Source organism: Martes martes (genome assembly GCF_963455335.1).
Source record: "Martes martes genome assembly, chromosome: 4".
NCBI lineage: Eukaryota > Metazoa > Chordata > Mammalia > Carnivora > Mustelidae > Martes > Martes martes.
The window spans coordinates 26,214,360-26,233,618 of NC_137891.1; the positions used below are offsets into that span (position 1 = coordinate 26,214,360).

The 19,259-nt window shown below is 35.8% G+C and overlaps 1 protein-coding gene across 3 annotated transcripts in view; it reads left to right on the plus strand.

Moving 5' to 3' along the window:
- The window catches only part of CSMD3 (CUB and Sushi multiple domains 3), a gene marked incomplete at both ends in the record, with an annotated part of 1,233,164 nt that overhangs the window by 995,522 nt on the left and 218,383 nt on the right, over positions 1-19,259 (plus strand). The window lies entirely within an intron of this gene.

The window sequence follows — 19,259 nt, forward strand, 5'->3', positions numbered from 1 at the left end:
TACAATAATGACAAAAGTATGTACAAAACAATCATATTGTTTTATACTTTTTCAAACACATTTCCAGGAAGAAAATATTTTGGTTTTAAATACCTAGTATCTGGGACAGCAACGAATATGAAAAGACAGCAAAGGACATTTCAGCTCATTTTGTCAAGCTGACAATCTGTTCCGCATTGGCACTGAGAAGACAATGTGTCCTTTGCTGCCTTCACATCTCCCTGATCACAAGTCTTAGAAGTCACTTACCTGGCTTCTAAAGGTTTTGCATCTAAGATCCAGCTGGATCTCACCCAGGTTAAGCTCTGTTTATGGATGGATAGGCAAAGGAAATTTAGTGAGCAGTAAAGTATGGGAGAGAGGCTGAAAGTTCAGACTTCTGCAATTTAGATTTACAGCATTGTGTTACATGGTAAAGGATTTGCTACAGCTGTAATGAATGTCTCGGTCTGAATGACAAAGTGTTTTAGCAGAAGGACATGGATTTTATCATATCAGGATTTTTGGATCACATCTTGACTTAATGTTTCTGCTGATATATGAAATAAGCTGATGCTTCCAGTCCAATTTCTTATAACCTGATATTACCTGTATATCCTCCTCCTCTCTCTTCTGAAACAAGCCCAAGATCTTCAGCTGAGAGAACATTGTCATCAGAAGTGAAGTACCGAACCTTGTGTTTAACCTTGATATAGAACAGTAATGCCAACATTAGCAAGGTGTCTCTTTACAAAATATCTCTTTGTCCTAGCATATTGATTGGTTAAATCAGAGTTGAGCTCTTTGAGAATGACAGTTTAGAAAGAAAAGCATTGTCTACTTAGAAAGAAAAGCATTGTCTATTTAATTTTTTTATTATTATTTTGCCCTTGGTGCCCCCCAAATAGTCCTTTCCTTGCTAGAGGAGTTTATAATCCCCCGATGCCAACAGTGTTACATGGCTGCTGACAGAACCCTAGCAATGATGGTCCAGAAGGTTGCATGGTTAGCTCAGTCATCTTTATAAGCTGTCAGTTAGTTTTATTAAATCTATTCTTTGGATATCATGTGGCCAAAAAAATGAGAAAGAAAAATCAGACATTTCCTTTCCTGACACATAGACATGCTGGTCACAGAGATATTTTACAGTGGCCTACATGTGTTCAAAAAGGGAAGGAAAAAGTATGGATTAAAATAAAAGTAAATTAATGAATTTCTACAGAATGGACTCTATTGTAGCAAACTTAATGTAAATTAAATGTAATCATCTTAATGTAAAAATAATGCAACTAATAATCAGTTGTTTTAATATTAATTTTTAAATACATCTTAGATTATTTGTGGATGAAATCAAATGTACTTTGACTTATTAGTAAAACTGATTTTATTTTTATAAATGTTGCATCATTCTGTATTTCAAACTACAAATGAAGTCAAACTTGGATCCTAATTTCAGCCTTTTGCTTCTTATAGCTATCTGTCTTTGGACAAGTTACATATGCTCTTTGAGACTCAGTTTCATTATTTCTGAAATGGAGATCATTATGTCTGCAAAGCAGAGTTGTTGGAAAGAGTGAATGGGATTCCATATATAAAGTATATCTCACATAGTTCATGCTCATTACGAGGTTAGACATGACAACTCTGGAGTCAGATTTCTGGATTCAAAGCACAATTCATTACTCTTTCTCATTAGATAAGTCACATCATTGACCTGAATTTTATTTCTTTCATCTCTGAAATAGAGGTGATAAATGTCTACCTCATAGGGTTAGTTTATAATTAAATGACACAATATGTATAAGTGATTGGCAAAATAACACATAAATAAGTCACATACACACAGAGATACAGTTGCACACACATTTATGTTCACATTTGTAGAAACCCCACTGCCACTTACCAAAAATAAAGTGACCTGAATTAATGGATTTATTAGGGTCTCAAGAGTAGCACAGATTTCTATTTTGCTTCTTCTTCCTTTCATTCTCATAGTTTCCTTCTGTTGCCACTGCTTTATGACTTTCTGGTATCACTTCCTAACATATCATTTCTCACTGTTTTTTCTTCTTGTCACTTATCTCAAATTATAATCTTCTTCTGTATCTTTTATATGCTGACACACCTAGAATTTTACTTTTTAATCATTTAGCATAATATCTGTCAAATACACTCCATTCATTGAAATTTCATTTTTTATGAAGTTTAATGTTCTACAGTTGTTATGTAAGGAGAAAATCACATGTAATCAACAGCACGCATAAAATCCCTTAACTCACCCATAATGATCATCTGCCTAGTTTTGCATAAGCCATATAGTCTCTGAATAATTCTAACAGGACATTTTTCCTCTAATATCAGAACAGGTAACAGTGTCTTTATATAATGCCAGATGAGCTACCTTGATTTTTTATACGTCATGCGCTACCAAATTGTTTTCATTTATTTATTTATTTTTGCCCAATGTAGAATTGAATTCATGTCAGGCAAACGTGAACGTAATATGACCCTACTTTACTGATTGATTGAATGAATATTTATCTGTCAGTCAATTCCTGTCCTTCAGTTTTTATAGATAAGAAAATTGTCAATTCCTAATGTCTTCACGAGCATCACTGGATTTCATTGAACTTCTGATATTAGGGTCACTTTGCTGATATTCATTCTGCAGGATTATGGTTGTTCTGTATATGTAGAACTAGAATAATTCTGGATCATTGAGTAACATTTATTCATGTTAACAACTAAGCTATTTCATTTGGATTTGGGGATTAAGAAATACACTATAATTTTGTTAATAAAATACATTTATTTTTCTTCCATTTTTCAATTTTTAATTACCAGTTGTTTCCCTTTTATGGCTTGATTGTTTAAGTCTCCATGCAATGCATTATTTTGAAGTACCAAAACATGCAAAGCATATTTTCAATTTTGAATTTGATATAGATAAGATGCTTTAGAATGTGGGACAAATATTGACACTGTTAGAGGAAAAATATTTTTGTTAATATGTATTTATACCTAGAAAAAGCAGCCAAAATAAGTTATAGAGAGGGGAGAATTAGAGAAATTGGAGAATTAATGCTGTGGACTTCTATTTCAACAATACTGGCTAAGAAAAAACAGAAGGAGCTGGGTCAGCAATGAGGTGGGGTACAAGTCAGAGGCTAATGTCTGTGTTTGTTTTCTCTTAGGGATGAAAATTAATGGAGTTCTTACTTTATAGAAAACCCAAGAGAAAGACACAGTAGACAGAACAAAATTAAATATTTTAGATAGACCAATTGTTAAATCAAGATGCATGAAGTAATTTAAGGAGATGGGATTTAAAAAAAATACTGAATGACCTCTTCATAATTCAGAAGAAATGATTCATAACTCGTAACATAAAACCTAAATTAGTTTCACATAGAATATTACTTTTTGAAATGATTATCCCTTTCCGTGCTCCCACCCTCACTTCCCTTCGGTCACCCATTCCTCACAATCTAGGATTATGTATAAAAGAGCGTGTATTAGTGTCAGAAGGCTGCCGTAACAAAATCACAAACTCAGTGACTAAACAAAAGACATTTGTTCTCTCGGTTCTGGAGGCTAGATCTCTGAAATCAAGTTTTCGGTAGTGCCACACTCCCTCTGCAGGCCCTAGGGGAGAATCTTTCTTTGCTTCTTCAGAGCTCCTAGTGGTTTTCAACAGCCCTTGACCTTCTGTGGCTGACAGCGGCATCACTCCGATTTCTGACTCTGTCTTCACAAGACCTTTGCCCTGTTTGTGTGTCTCCTCTGTTTCTGCATGTATCTTTGTCCTCTTTCCTTATAAGGACACCCATTGTTGAATTTAGGGCACACCCTAATCCAATATGATTTCATATTAATATTTAATTAATTAATTACATCTGCAAAGGCCCTATTTCCAAATACAATGACTTTCTGAGCTCTTAGATACAAATTTGGCAGGTTGGTGGGGGGGAACAACACTACTCAACTCACTACAGAGGATAGACTGGATTACCACGGTTGTATGTAGAAAACTTAACAAAAATTACTCTCTAATGCGTGTAACAAATATTAGCTCTGTAGAATGCAAACTGACATTAAGATTTCTTGGAGAATTCCAACATGCAAATCACCTTGAGGATATCTAGAGTAGTCTGTGGTGACTTAATTTTGTGTTTGGCATCCCAGACAGTTTCACCTCCTAAAAGGCCCACCTTGAATGTACAAAGCTTATTCTGCCCCCAAGACTAGCTTCCAAATGTAGAATCTTAGAAGTATGCCAGAAAACGTTTTTCAGGTTTTTCTTCTTCATTTTCCCAGCTAGTCTGCCCTCTCTTTATCTTGTGCTATCAGGGCAGTCTGCTTGCATAGGTTTCAAATTAATGAATTCCTAAATCATACGAACTTGTCAGACTGGTCTACTCTGTACAAGGAGCGCAGACAGTTACTAAAATCTTTTGTGTAGGGACGCCTGGGTGGCTCAGTGGGTTAAGCCGCTACCTTCGGCTCAGGTCATGATCCCGGGGTCCTGGGATCGAGTCCCGCATCGGGTTCTCCGCTCCACAGGGAGCCTGCTTCCTCCTCTCTCTCTCTGACTGCCTCTCTGCCTACTTGTGACCTCTGTCTGTCAGATAAATAAATAAAAAATATTTAAAAAAAAATAAAATAAAATAAAATAAAATCTTTTGTGTATTGCTGGAGGGAGTTTTTGGTTTGTTTTGTTTTAAGTAGTTGACATCATGTTGAATTTCTCTCCTACTTTCACATATTTTATATTTGTTTCTTATTCACAAACATTATTTTTCCTATTTTTTGTTGTAGTATTTTTCCTCACAGTCAATTTAGAAACATATGGGGTGATAGCTGTGGGGTTCTTTGGTTTGCTTTTTTCTCAGACTTTACCATAATATTATAGTATAAGCACTTAAAATGATTAGATAAAGAATATTTCATTAATTCTTATTATATTCATTAAATTAAGTATTTCTTTCCCATCTTACAGATTTAGGTATTTACATAATTATTGTTAAATACAATTTATTTTTGCAATGCCCTATCTTTCACAATATTGTTTTCAACTGTTGGTCTATAAAATGTAGCACTTAAAAATTTAGGTCTTCTTAGAATTTAGTAGGAAAAAAGCAAAAACAGTAGATTGAAACTAAGATGTGCACATATGCACAAGCATATATATATATACACACACACACACACATACACACACACACCCATATAGTGGTTTTTTTATTCTTGTGGGTATCTGTACTTCTTAATATGTACTACTGTAGTTTTGACCTGCAGATAGAAAGTTAACTATTGTCATCTTGTGTGTTAAAACTAGTAGCCATTCTTTTACTCTTGTGTATATTCTCCTTTAAAACTCAGACACATATCTGACCATTTGTCTTTTGATCTTATATCTCAGTGGTTTTCAATGATCTATTTTATTCAGCATCCCTTACATAATTTATGTTGTCATTACCTAGCTTTATACTTAATTCAGTAATTTATTGCCACTAATTTTCCCCAAATTGTAGTGACAAATTGTTTTGAGATTATTTTTGTATGCTCATTAGGTCAGTAAATCATGTCATTGGCATTCTGTTTTTCCTGGTGTGAAGTTTTCAGTAATGAATGAACTCTTCCAGTCAATAAAGGTTTTTTATATTCTACTTTTAAACTCTATGACACTTCATTTTTTAACAGTGCATCAAAATCAATGATTACTGTTTTGTAAATATTGAATTTACTTATCTAACAATGACAAATGTTCACAAAATGTGTGTTTATTCAGAATGTATATTTACTATTTATCATTATTTGTTAGATATAGAACAATTGAAAAGTGTTCTCTCTAAAAATGAATGGTTCTATTAATGTCAATATGAAGAAATGTGTATGTTAATTTTGTGCCTGTAGGAGAGGAAACCCTTATTTTTAAGCCCAACATTTTAGAGGAAGAAGAGTGTCATTATTATATGTATCTATATTTATATTATTCAATTCTTTGGGTACTATTTATATAATTAGATGAAGCCGTGTTTGGTCACCAGCTAGACCAGGGTCCCCCATCCAAATCTGGTTTGGATGTCAAGATTTATGACACCACACATGCACTAAGAGGTATGAAAAGATATATTACTCATATAATGAGACTTTCTGGGAAGAGCAGGGCACAATCCAAAACTGAATTCAGTCAGATCCAGAACTGCTTAAGGAAACAAAGTTAACTGGCTTTGGGCTTTATTGTGATGCTGGAGTGAAAGCTCCTACATACTGGCCAGAGCTTATGCAGTTTGAAATTCCCATTTGTTCTGAAGGAGAGCATACCCCAGGTTTCTTACTAGCTTTCCCCAGATAGGGAAGGACTATGACTTGAAACTTGCCAATAATTAAACTTCGAAAATGGATCAGACTTATCACAATTCACTCTTGGTGTTTGACTGATAATTGAAATGTGTCATATTCTAACTTACCTAAGCCACAGTGTCAATTTATATGGCTTGCATTCAGAGATGGATAAGGGAAATGAAATTTCCATTGAATGTCTTGTTGCAGAACTCAGCATTTTGAATTGTGAGAAGTAAAATGATTGTGTTGATCATTAGAAATAACAACTAGAACTCTGAAAAGGCTAAGTAGTGTCTTGATGAAGCCTTTGTATTGTGGCCTTATTATGTGTAGAGATAGGTGTTGCCCTGATTTGTAGTTGGAGTATGTCTGAGATAAAATTCCCAGAAATTTTTACTCCGTAAGGGGCAACCTTGGGCCACACGTTCAGACAACTGACAGTGGTCCAAGGGTCTAAAACACATTCAGCCAGAGCCGTTTGTTGACCAGGGCATCCAGTCTAAGAGTGTCCAAAGTTTGGGCAGCTGTACTGATCTTTGAATCTTTTATCAGGAATGTCTTGGTTAAAGTATTAAAAACAGCAGCTTTCCAGGGTATTCAATCATGTCAATGATCTTGGTTTTACTTTTTGTAAGGAGTACAGATTCCCTTTGTTTTTCACTCAGTTTGATCCCCAAAAAGTTACTTAGGTAGCTAAGAGGTTCAGAAGAGGAACCTCTGCAAAAGCATGGCATCTGGTAGGGAACTAAAGACCAGAAAAGCCACACCTTCATGCAGGTGGGGTAGGCAGCAGGGCCTATGTTTAGCTCTAATATGTAGCTATCATTCCCCTTTTAAGCAAGGAGGGCTTAGTTACCATATTGACCTTGCAGGGTACACTTCCTTGACCCAAAGCACCATGGGCAGCTGAATGTACAGAGCTATAGATGCAGAAACTTCAAGAACCTCTGTTTCCAAGAGATCCCAGTATGCAGCATTGCTACTGTAATGGCATATGACATGGAGTTTAGAGGGGAATCTTCTTGTACCAGAAGTTCAAGGGCAACTTATGGCTATCATGGGTGGTTCAGAGACTCCAAGAGTGATGAGAAGAAGTTGCTAAAGTCACTAGAGTAACAGAATCTCTGAGGGACAGCGCCTGTTGTATTTCAATTTGGAAAGAGTCTAGAGACATTTTTTTAGATGGCCCCATTCAAGGTAGACCGGTTTACTAGTCACAGCGTTCATGGGCTTAAGTAAAATTATAAATTTAGAATATATTGCCTTAAAATCCAAAAATTCCTAAAAGATTGTTTAGCAGGTTTCAACAGTCTGGTACCATGAAGGTCAATATTTCTTTCTTGAGACACCTGGCTGGCTCAGTTGGTGGAATGTGTGACCCTTCATTTCAGAGCTGTGGGTTCAAGCCCCACATTGGGTGTAGAGATTACATAAAAATAAAATCTTAAAAAAAGTTTCTTTCTAATGGTGTCAGGAATGGAGTGACTTCTGGCTGACCAAGCGGTTTGTAGGGATTTAATTGAGGTGACAGGGTCCTCTGTTATGTGTGAGAAAATGAAAACTTCCCTTTTTGTGAGCTCCTCATATTTGTATGTCTTAAATGATTGTGGCAAATGCATCTCCATGAAGGAAGATGTCATCAGTAGGATATCATTACCTCTGCTTCTCAATAAATTTGGGCACACTTATAATTTTGTCTACAAAGGTATGTGCATTGGCCAAGCTATTGAAGACCTCATGGGTAGCCAGGTAGAGATGTCCCTTCAAAGCTGAAGTCAAAAAGTGTTATACTCCATCATAGCTGAAAGAAAACTATGGCTGAGATCCTGTGGAAATTGGTATTAAACAACATATGAGCCAAATAAATAATAGCAAAATATTTACCAGCTGGTGATTGGATGGAGCCAATAATTTGAATAATATTAATTATGGGGCCCTTAAGAGGTGGAATCAGATGAACACCCCTTCTCTAAATAAGTCTTTTATAGTGTGTTTCAATCTTTGAAAACTTTGTTTGAACTTCTATTGAGCCATATTAACCATTTTAATTATGGAGAAATGTCCATCATGTCTCAATTTGTCAAACTTTCAGTAAATGCCAAAGACATAATTTAACTTAGTACATTTTTGGTTAGAGTTTTCATGCCCACTGTGAGATATTTAGACAGGGCAATAATTCTGATGATTAAGATAAGGCATACTTCTTTGTTCACTATTTTATATTTCACAACTCCTTTATATTGTAGGGTGTGCCTAAGTTCATTAGCTCTAAATTTATTGAAATCCCCAGGAGTAACTATAATTTGAGCCTCTGTAATGATATAAGGCCATGAAGGTTTGCCAGTTGGTACTTCTCAGGCAGATATTAAAGTTATTAAAAATCTGTGTTGTAGAGGTACAAAAGATAATTAGAAACATTTTATATTTTCACTTTAAAAAGTCTTGTAGTAAATTTTGGATTTCTAATTGGGTCAAATTGTGGATCTCTTTTTCCTTTTTTGTTTCTTCCTCACCTTGTATGTACTTTGTTTGTTTAATTGTTAACAAAATATAGTTTGGAGGAGGGGGAACCTCCTCTTATATTCATAAAATCCTTTGTCTAGAAAGTGTCAGATCTATGACATGAGGGCTAGGGGCTTCCCCTTTAACAATTGTTTCCTTATAGGATTTAAGGATCCAGAATTAATTTTAATTAATTAATTAATTAAGTCTTTAATTTTAATTAAGTTTAAATTAATTAATTTTTTAATTAATTGTCTTTAATTAAGTCTTTAATTTTCCCACAGAGATGCCATAAGTGTGTGTGTGTGTGTTTGTTTGTTTCTCTATAAGCCTAAGGATCAAAGAAACCTGGGCATCAGTAATAGCAAAAACATTTTCTTGGAATCTTAGTGAGCCAACTACTTCTAGGAGTGTAGACCTCAGCATGCTACATGGTAACTGTTCTTCCAGACAACTGGCCACCCAACAGCCCTATATATTGTACATGTTATCAGTACTTTTCCTGAGAATTCTATGGAAGAAGGACCAATGCATGGTTGAGACGCAAAACCAACAGTCATAACATAAAACTATTCCTCTGAACTTTGCACTAATCACAGCTTATGCTGTAATCAAGACATACAATTCCACCTGAGTCATACAGAAAGGATTATGCTTGACACAACCCAAGGGTGGTACTATGGTATTGTGGTAACTCTAAGGAGTAAACATTTAGTAACTCATGTTACTAAATGTCAAAAATTTCTTATGTAGGTTGATTAAATCTGTGACAAAAGTTCTGTAGAACTCAGCAAATACAGCACAAAGCAGCATAGCTAAAAGTGCAAGATTGCTTGCAGGTAAAAGAGCCAGTTACTAAACCAAAGCAAGAGAAGAAAGATGCTCAGTGCTGTTACTCATCACCTGGACACCTCCTCCCTACATCTGTTGTCGAGCTTACTCTACTCTTGGTTTGGATTTTGAAATGGACGACACCACACAAACAATACGGGAACATGAAAATTTTTAATTAGTCACATAATGAGGTTTCTGGGAAGAGAAGAGCAGGCTCCCAAACAGGTCCAAAGCGGCATGAGACAGCAGGGAAGGGAGAGAAGCTTTGAAATTCTATCCAAATAAGTTGGTAGTGGTATGAGGGCTCCTGTGTTCAAGTCAGTGCTTAAGTGGGCTCAACTTCCCCCTATTGCCAAAGGAAGGAGAACTCAGGCATTCTAATCAGCTTGCTCAGATATGTGGCTGAGGATGAAGAGAAGCAGTGGGGGTTGAAATCTGTCAGTAGTCAGTATCAAAACATGCTTTTGGTTCCTTTAATACAAGGTGTAATTTATAAAGCTGCAATTTATAAGTTGCATAATATCATATCTAAAATATATTGATATATATAACTTCCTATCACCATTATGTTCTCTTTCCACTTAAAAAAATTATTTCCTTTCAGCCTCCAAGAAAATGAGTATAGTATGTTCTAGAATTTTATTAGCTGATTTCTTAAAATAACTGTCAAATGATCTATTAGGTCATTTTGATAAATGTATATTTGAATTCATTATGTAATGGATGTCACGGTTGATGTTTTAAATTTCTCTAATTTTTAAAAATCAGCTATAGGAAATTAATAATGCTTAATAATTCAGAAGAAAACTTTGGAAAATATTGTGCGGAAACATCAGTCTAGACATTTTACAATAATTTGTTTAAATGGTGATTATGATGTTTCACTGTATTAGTATTTTTCCCATCCGTATTCACTTTTATTTTTTGCTGTATTTTACCAAGTTGATAAGTTCAGTGATTGCCCCATCAAGCTATTTAATACCAGTTGTCCTCAGATTGCTGAAGATTATTTTGAATTAAAGTTCAAAGTCATAAGTCAGTGATGGTAACAATAATAAACTAAAAAGAAGATTGAACAGTTGTTGTGGAATACTGGGAAAAAAAATATTGAACTGGGAGTCCACAGCTCTGGATTGTGGTCTTTTATCTACCTCTAATTGGCCATGTGACCTTGAGTAAATTACTTAAGCTTTCCGGACCTCACTTTTTTATGTATAAGATGAAAAGCTTTGGGGCACCTGGATGGCTCAGTGGGTTAAAGCCTCTGCCTTCTGCTCAGGTCATGATCCCAGGGTCCTGGGATTGAGCCCCGCGTCGGGCTCTCTGCTCAGCAGGGATCCTGCTTCATCCTCTCTCTCTGCCTGCCTCTCTGCCTACTTGTGATCTCTGTGAAATAAATAAATAAAAACTAAAAAAAAAAAAAAAGAAAGAAAAAAGAAAAGCTTTGATTCAGTGGTCTGGGACGTCCCCACTTTTATATATATAAAATTATGTATAGTACGTGCGGGTGGCTCAATTGATTAAGTGTCTGCCTTCAGTTGGAATCATGATCCCAGAGTCCTGGGATCGAGTCCCACATCTAGCTACTTGCTTGGTGGGGTGACTGCTTCTCCCTCTGCTTGCTGCTCCCTCTGCTTTGTGCTCACTCTTTCTCTTTTTCTCTCTAACAAATAAATAAAATTTATATACACACACACACACACATGCAATTTACTTTTGAATCGAAGAGTATGCTATTAGTGGTTAGTGAAGTAAAATATAGGAGAGTGCTACCAAACTTTTGATAACTCAAGAGTCTGATCTTAGAATTACATGGATTTGTGTGATTTTAGTTAATTCCAAAAATGACTATGAATTTAGTATAAATTCTGAATCTTTTATGTTCCTGAGAAAGTAAAATAACTTGTGTAACAGCATTATGCTACATTCTCCTTCTTAAAGTTTCTTTCTTTTTCTTTCCTGATTTTTAATGCATCAGAATATCCTCAGTCATCTTTACCTTTATCACCTCTATAGTTAAAATTCCATAAGTATTTTTGAAGGGACTTCTCATTTTTCAGGCACTAGAAAAGTTAGAAAAGTATTTTCTACTCTAATAGTTGTATTTAGGTATAAAATAAGTCCTTGGGTAAACTCAAATACTCATATACGAGGAGAAATCTTTACCTACAGAATTTTACTATAAAGTTGATGGTCTCCCCTCCAGAACTCGGTATGGGAAAATATTTGAATTGATGAAAAGGAAAAAAAGCACAGTTCTCTATATGTATTCATAACTTTTTCGGGAAAAGTTCTTATGGAGAAGTCGTTAAACAAAGTCTTTTTTAGTGTTTCATTATTCTGTCACGCAGAATCACATTTGTAATATCTCACACTATGACAGATGAAAGCTAGAAGATAAATGATTCACAAAAACACACAGCATGCCACAGGCAAAGCCTTTTGTAAACATGGAATACCCATCATTTTTTGCCACTCTCCCACTGATATTTCAGGATGGTATAATGATGTCTTTTGTTTAACACTGCAATCCAGTGCTGATTACAACTAAAATAGAATTTTTTCTTCTGTTTTGGTGACTTATGATTTAATTTTTCTGTTTTAGACCCATCAAAATAGTCAGAATTTTTAAGCAATTCATTTATTTGAAAACTCAGTAAGTTATACTTCAAATAAGTGAAAGGATAGATGATGTTTATTTTGTGGTCAGTATACAAATACATGATGCACATCACACACGACGGAAGTGTGGTTCCAGGCTGTGAGTTAAGGGAATTTAACTAGGTTCCTCTTACAGTTTATATAAAGTCTTAATATATCAACCTCGCTAATTTTGCTGAACAGGTAAAACTCCAAAAAATTATTTTAGTGTAACTAAAATTATTTTAGTGTAACTAAAATTATTTTAGTGTAACTAAAATTATTTTAGTGTAACTAAAATTATTTTAGTGTAACTAAAATATTTTCCAAATTCACAAAAGCTGTTATCCACTGAAAAAACAAACTATAGAGTTTTCATCTGTCATATCGCTTCCCTTAGCAAACTTGCATATAATATATTTTTTAAACCTGGTATAATATTTATTTTATTTCAACAGATGTTGCCAATTAAAATCCAAGTTAAAAGCATTGATTTGGGGGCGCTGGGTGGCTCACTCTTTTAAGCATCCGATTCTTGGTTTCGGCTCAGGTCATGATCTTAGGGTCAAGAGATCAAGCCCTGAGTCAGGCTCCACATTCAGCCTAGCATCTCCTTGGGATTGTCCTTCTCTCTCTGCCCTTCCCCCTACTCGTGCCCCTCTCTTTCTCTCTCTTAAATGAATAAACAAAGTATTTAAAACGATAGTAAAAATAAAAGCATTGATTTCATGGCAGATGAGTTAAATGAGAGCAGGATGTGGACATAGTAAGGAAAGGCACTACAGTGGTGAACTGAAAGTTCACGTTCTTGAAAGCAGTAAATTCTACAGTGTTTAAAACACAGGATGGTCTAGGGGTGCCTGGGTGGCTCAGTGTGTTAAAGCCTCTACCTTCGGCTCAGGTCAAGATCCCAGGGTCCTGGGATTGAGCCAGGCAGCAGGATCTCTTCTCAGCAGGGAGCCTGCTTCCTCCTCTCTCTCTGCCTGCTTCTCTGCCTGCTTGTGATCTTTGCCTGTCAAATAAATAAATAAATAAATAAATAAAATCTTTAAAAAAGAAAAAATACAGGATGGTCTGAACAAAATTCATCTGTGGAATGAATATAATTTTCAATCTAATAGGTTTGCAGTGTTTAGAGGTATGGGAACTTAATGACTTACTATCCCTTTTTCTTATCCTTTTGCTTCTCTCCACCATCTCTAAATTCAGAGAAATACACTACTATTAATTCTAACCACATTGTGGGCAGAGACCTATATTATATTGCTCATAAGTGGTAATTATTCTGTAATCGTATCAACTATCTATTTAAACAGTGTGTACACACTCAGCCTTGAGCTAGAATCTGAGTTTACAGGTTATGTAAACAATGGTGCTTGCCCTTCAGGAGATCATAAGAAAGGTATTAGACAAAGGAACAGTTTATTTAAAAAAGATTATGGAAACTGCTATAATAGATGTTTGTGAGGATGCTAAGGAAAAACAGAGGAGGAACACCTAAGGCAGACTGATGGCAGGTTTGGGAGATGGGGGTCACAGTGTCAGAAACATTTACCTGATGAAATAGTATGTGGCCTGAGTCTTGGAGAATGTGCAGTTGTTAGTCTCTTGAAGAACAATATTCCAGGCAGACAGAACAACACGGGCAAAGGCATAGATATATGGTACATGGTTACTGAAAGGAACTACATATTTTTCTCTCTGGTTGGAGAGCGGAGCACCACTCAGAAACTAATATGCTTGAAACCAGAGAAGCAGACAGAGACCAGATTATGGAAGGCTTTGTATGCCATGTTTAAATCAATTCAAAAATGCTTATTGAGTTCCCACTGCTTCAGAGAGACATTTTCTAGGCTGAGGATATCTGATGCCCGATGAAACAGAAATGCTTAATTGGTCTCATTAGCACATACTCTACTTTTGTAGTGGGGCAATCTAGGGATAATATTCATCTGGTACATGCTGGCACAGCCATTTTACTTGTTAGAATTGAAATATTTCCCTGCTGTTGCCAGCCTCCTGAACAATCCCACATTTCTCTGGCCACTGAGCACTTTTCCCTGGTCCTTCCTCCAGAAACTGAAGGAGTAATACCCAGACTAATATCAATTCTGACTGGGCTGTGCCATTGTCATATTGATTAAATAGTTTGAGAGTCCTCCTGTAAATATAATTGAATATACTCAAACATATATAAACACACTCACACATGCATGCACACACACACACAACTAAGACCCCAAATTCTGCTAATAGAGGTGAACAGTGAAACAAACAAACAAACTAACTAACAAAAACAAACAAAAACAAACTAACCCAAAACAGAAAGATCAAATTTGGATTAGGGAGATTAGTGAAGATTGTAATATTTTTTAAGATGAAGGATAAGCACAGGGTAAAATGCATCATGCATGCTGTAGGAACTACTGAAGCTGTTTAAGCAGAAAAATAACAGCTTGGTGAATATTTTAGGTTTGTCATTTTGGCAGGGGAGATAGGCTGTCTGAGAGGCACAGGTAAGAAACAAGGAAAAGGCTCGTTTAGGCAGTGGGAGAAAGGAGGAAATTGTAGGGAGTATGAGAGATGAATAAAAAATGTATAGTAGAGTTAATATTCTTGAGTAATTCATGGTCTAGAGAGGGAATGATCAAAATAGATAAATAAGTAGAAAGGACAGTGGTATCACACAGGCAATGAGACCTGGAGCCCGGGGTCTCTCCTGATTTCTGGACATGAGCCTAATCCATACTCCGATCATAAGCTTTGCAGGTTCCAAAATTCAGTGTTGTCAAACTTTAGGAGATTGGTTCACATTGATTCCCACTCTCCAAGCCCAGAGGAGACAATTTATAAAACACAATGCCAATTACCAGTTTATTGTGAGAGAATATCCAGCAAACTTATCAGTCCTGGCCATTTGCCTAGGACCCTTCATATTGGTGAATGAATTTACTCCGCAGACAAATGAATATAATTAATGGGAAATTTATATCACCCTACTAAAGCTGGAAGAAATATTCTTCCCTACACTAGAGAAAGGAATTTCTTTCTTTAGAATTTACTACATCAGACTTTCCAAAAGTATCAGAAGGCAACATTAATACATCGGGGAGAAGGTTAGGCAGAAAACCTGAAAAAAGTTTGGGTTAAAGAAGTTTGAAAACCTTTTTGATTTATTTCCTCCAAGCCTTTTCAGAGCACTTAATATGTCAATGTGATGTCATCCACATGTACATATTTGTGATTGTGTATGTATATACATTCATTCATATATATTTGGTTGGGCATTTTTTTTTTAAGTTACAGCCCCCAAAATACTGAATTCATGTGTAAGCTCTTTGTGGTCAGAAGTTATATTTTGTATATTATTGAAATGTAAGAACTGACAACTTTTGACACATTAAAAAGAGAGAGAGAGAGATTACGGGAATGATAAGACTAAGAAAGTAATCAAGTAACCCTTTACACTGGACAAGGATGACACATTGTTATATTTTTCCCAGACTTTTATCTACCATATTTAGTAATCAGAAGATTAGTATACTCATGTTTCAATCAACTAAGTGCTTACTCAGTTGATAACCCCATTTTAATATTCATAAAATGAGGCTACACCTACTTTCTTAAGGAAACTCTTGCAATTGATTATTGTTGCAGACAGCAAAATAATTTTTTGCTCACATTATGTCATTGCTCTAACTTATTTTAGGGACCTACCTTTGGTCGCCAATTTAAAAAAAATTAAGACATAGGCATTATAAGTAGTAAACCTCATACAAAAAAATCATAATTGTTTATGTTATAAAAATAACATTTGTTAGGTTGAAGATGAATTTTTGAAGTTATAAAATTGTTTTTATTATCTGTGTCATTATCTGTCTTTGGATTGTTTGGATTATCTGTCTTTGGATTGTAGTGAGCCTGTACAATTTTGTTGAGGATTTCTAGTTTAAACTGAGATTCTCGGGACACCTGAGTGACTCAATGGGTTAATCCTCTGCCTTCAGCTCAGGTCATGATCTCAGGGTCCTGGGATCAAGCCCCGCATCAGGCTCTCTGCTCAGTGGGGAGCCTGCTTCCCACCCCCGCCGACTGCCTCTCTGTCTACTTGTGATCTCCCTCTCTCTGTCAAATAAATAAAAAATAAATAAATAAATAAAATCTTTAAAAAAAAAAAAAAAAAACCCTGAGATTCTTAAGAGGCATAATGCTGTTAGAAACCCATAGCATGTTCTGTGACCCATATTTCCTGCTCAAATATTTCAGTAAATTTTGTGGTGAAGTATTCTGTGAAGCTTTTATATGATATAATGTAAAATGTTACAAATCCACATGGTTAAGAAATGAAGTGTCCCATCTTATCTAGAGTGTTCTCTAAATATCTAAAGTTTAAAAAACGCCAGCAGTGTAATGATGGAGAGTTTGGGAATAGGGAAGAGGTAAGGCGGAACTGGGGAAAGGTTAAGATGTAGCATTTGGTCCTATAGTATCTACTGAGATAAATCCTCATTCCTATTTGATCCAAGTGCCTGTACAGAATCTGCTGCTTCATCCTTTTCATCATGGCTACCAAGTACCTCCTTCACCTGATTCTCCCAAGATGCATCTGAATGCCTAGATGTGCAAGACTTTGTCAAGGGTTGATGATGACCTAAATTTCTCCCAAGAACAGAGACCCAAGTACCTCCTTATCTCCTTCAAAGATGCCTCTTGGTGTTTGGCCTGGAAGGGACTGTGTGCATTCACTTTGGAGACCCTCATTTTCCAAGCTTGTCCCCACTTTCTCCTCTCTTCCTTTCCAGTTTAGGAAAGCTCTACCCAGGATGTTGGTGGCACAGGAGGAATACAGCAGAGGAATAAGTTCATCTACCTAGCCAGTCATATTTCCAAATATTTTTTATTTTGATGATTATACTTTATTTTTGAAGTTCAAAAGATGTGGCTCTGACCGTTGTTTCTATTCTGTCATGTCGTCCATTCCCCTAAGGTATAGTAGAAGAACCAGAATTAGAATTCTGTATGAGAAAAGGCTGCAAGGTGTAAAGTTCCGTGGGAGTAGGGAGAAAACATCAATAAATATCGCAAAATAGTTCCTGCATTTTATAAATCAATTTGAAATAGAGATTTATGTATGATTTTAGTTTTGCTTATAATTTCTCAAGAACACATTTGTTTTACATTTTGTAATTAACTAATGGGTTAATCTTTGTATGCTTTTTCTTTTTTTGAGATTTTATTTATTTATTTGAGAGAGAGGGAGAGAGAGACAGCACACAGGAGCAGGGGGGAGGGACAAAGAGAGAAGGAGACTCCCTCCTGAGCAGGGAGCCTGGCTCTGGGCTCCACCTTGTGATCACGATCTGAGCCTAAGGCAGAACTTAACTGACAGAGCCACCCAGGCATTCCTCTTTTTCTTTAAAATGATTTTTTTTTTTTTTTTACATCATCTTCTGAGCTTGCTTTCATGTTTAATGAGGGTTTGTGTCTAGATATATCCTAAAACATATCCTCTGATGTCAGAGGAAAAACTCGGTAGCAATATGAACTGGATTTCAGGTTTTTATCATGTTTGTTTGTTTGTTTGTTTGTTGTTTAAAGTAATCTCTATGCCCAACAGGGGCTTGAACTCATGACCTCAGATGATCAAGAGCAGCATGCAACATGCTCCACCAGCTGAGCCAGCCAGGTGCCCTTGGGTTCCAGCTTTATCACCACTGTGACCTCAGGCCAATCATTTATCTTCTCTGATATAATCCCCTATAAAATAGAGAAAATTATCTCGGCCCTCTAACCTAATCCAGAAGATTACTATGAACATAAAACAAGAAACATGTGCACACAGGCATGCTCATGTTGTAAAGTGTCGGACCCCCTCACCCCCCGTAAAGCTTAGTAATAATCTTTTCAGTGTTTTTTTTTTCTCACTGATTAATTTTAAGAAGTATAATAATTCAAAAACTCTACTTTAAATATATTTTTTAGTATGAACAAGTATTTGGTTCCACTTATTTTCTTCAGATAATAGACTCTCCTCCACCCCAGAAAGTACATACATGTTTTATTAATAGCATTTGTTCCACAGAACAATTTGTCTCTACTCAGTGTTGATGGATTGTGCTGAGAAGAAACTCTGTACCAGAATCCTTTATTGAACAAACCCTGAGTTCCACAGACAGTGGATTCCTAGGTTTGTCTATCTGCTGATCACCCTCACCGATTCGCCAAATTCGTCTAAGACTTACCAGGTTGTTTGCCCTCCAATTTTGCTGATTTCTGCTATAGTCGTTCTGTGGATTTCCTATTTGAAACATCAAGTCCACATTCACAGTTCTCACCTACTTACAAAGCTTATCGTGAGATATTCTCTTCTAGGTCCCTACCACCCATTTTTTACATAACATTTAAAACGTGATCATCCTCCATATTTTCCTGCTGTAAAATTGTGTTTTATATTTACCTAGGAAATGACATGATATCTGAATTTATTTCCAAATAATCTCAGGAGCTGGGGCTGGTGTGGTTTTTATGGATAAAACTAGACTCGTCATGAGTAGATAATTTAAAATTTTCAGTACAAAAAAAAAATGTTTATAAAAATCAATTGATCTTTTACCAGTATTATTTGTAGAAATAATAATGGGATACAAATAAATATAAATATATATCCCTTTTATATTTTTAATCCCCAACTTGTGTCACTAAGATTCGATAGAAGATAGTCTGGGATCATTTTCCCACTGAGGGAGCCTGCTGTGTGATGTTCTGTCAGTTTCTTATTTTCTCATTCCTTAGATTTCCTTGGATTTGAATGGGTATGATATCTTTCTAGAGACTAACAGACCAAGTCCTATCTTTATCAATCGGTTAACAAGCTATGTGAAAGCTGGATGAGTTACTTATCATTTCTGGGTCTCAGCAGTTTCCTCATCTCCAAGATGAGGGAACTGAAAAAAATT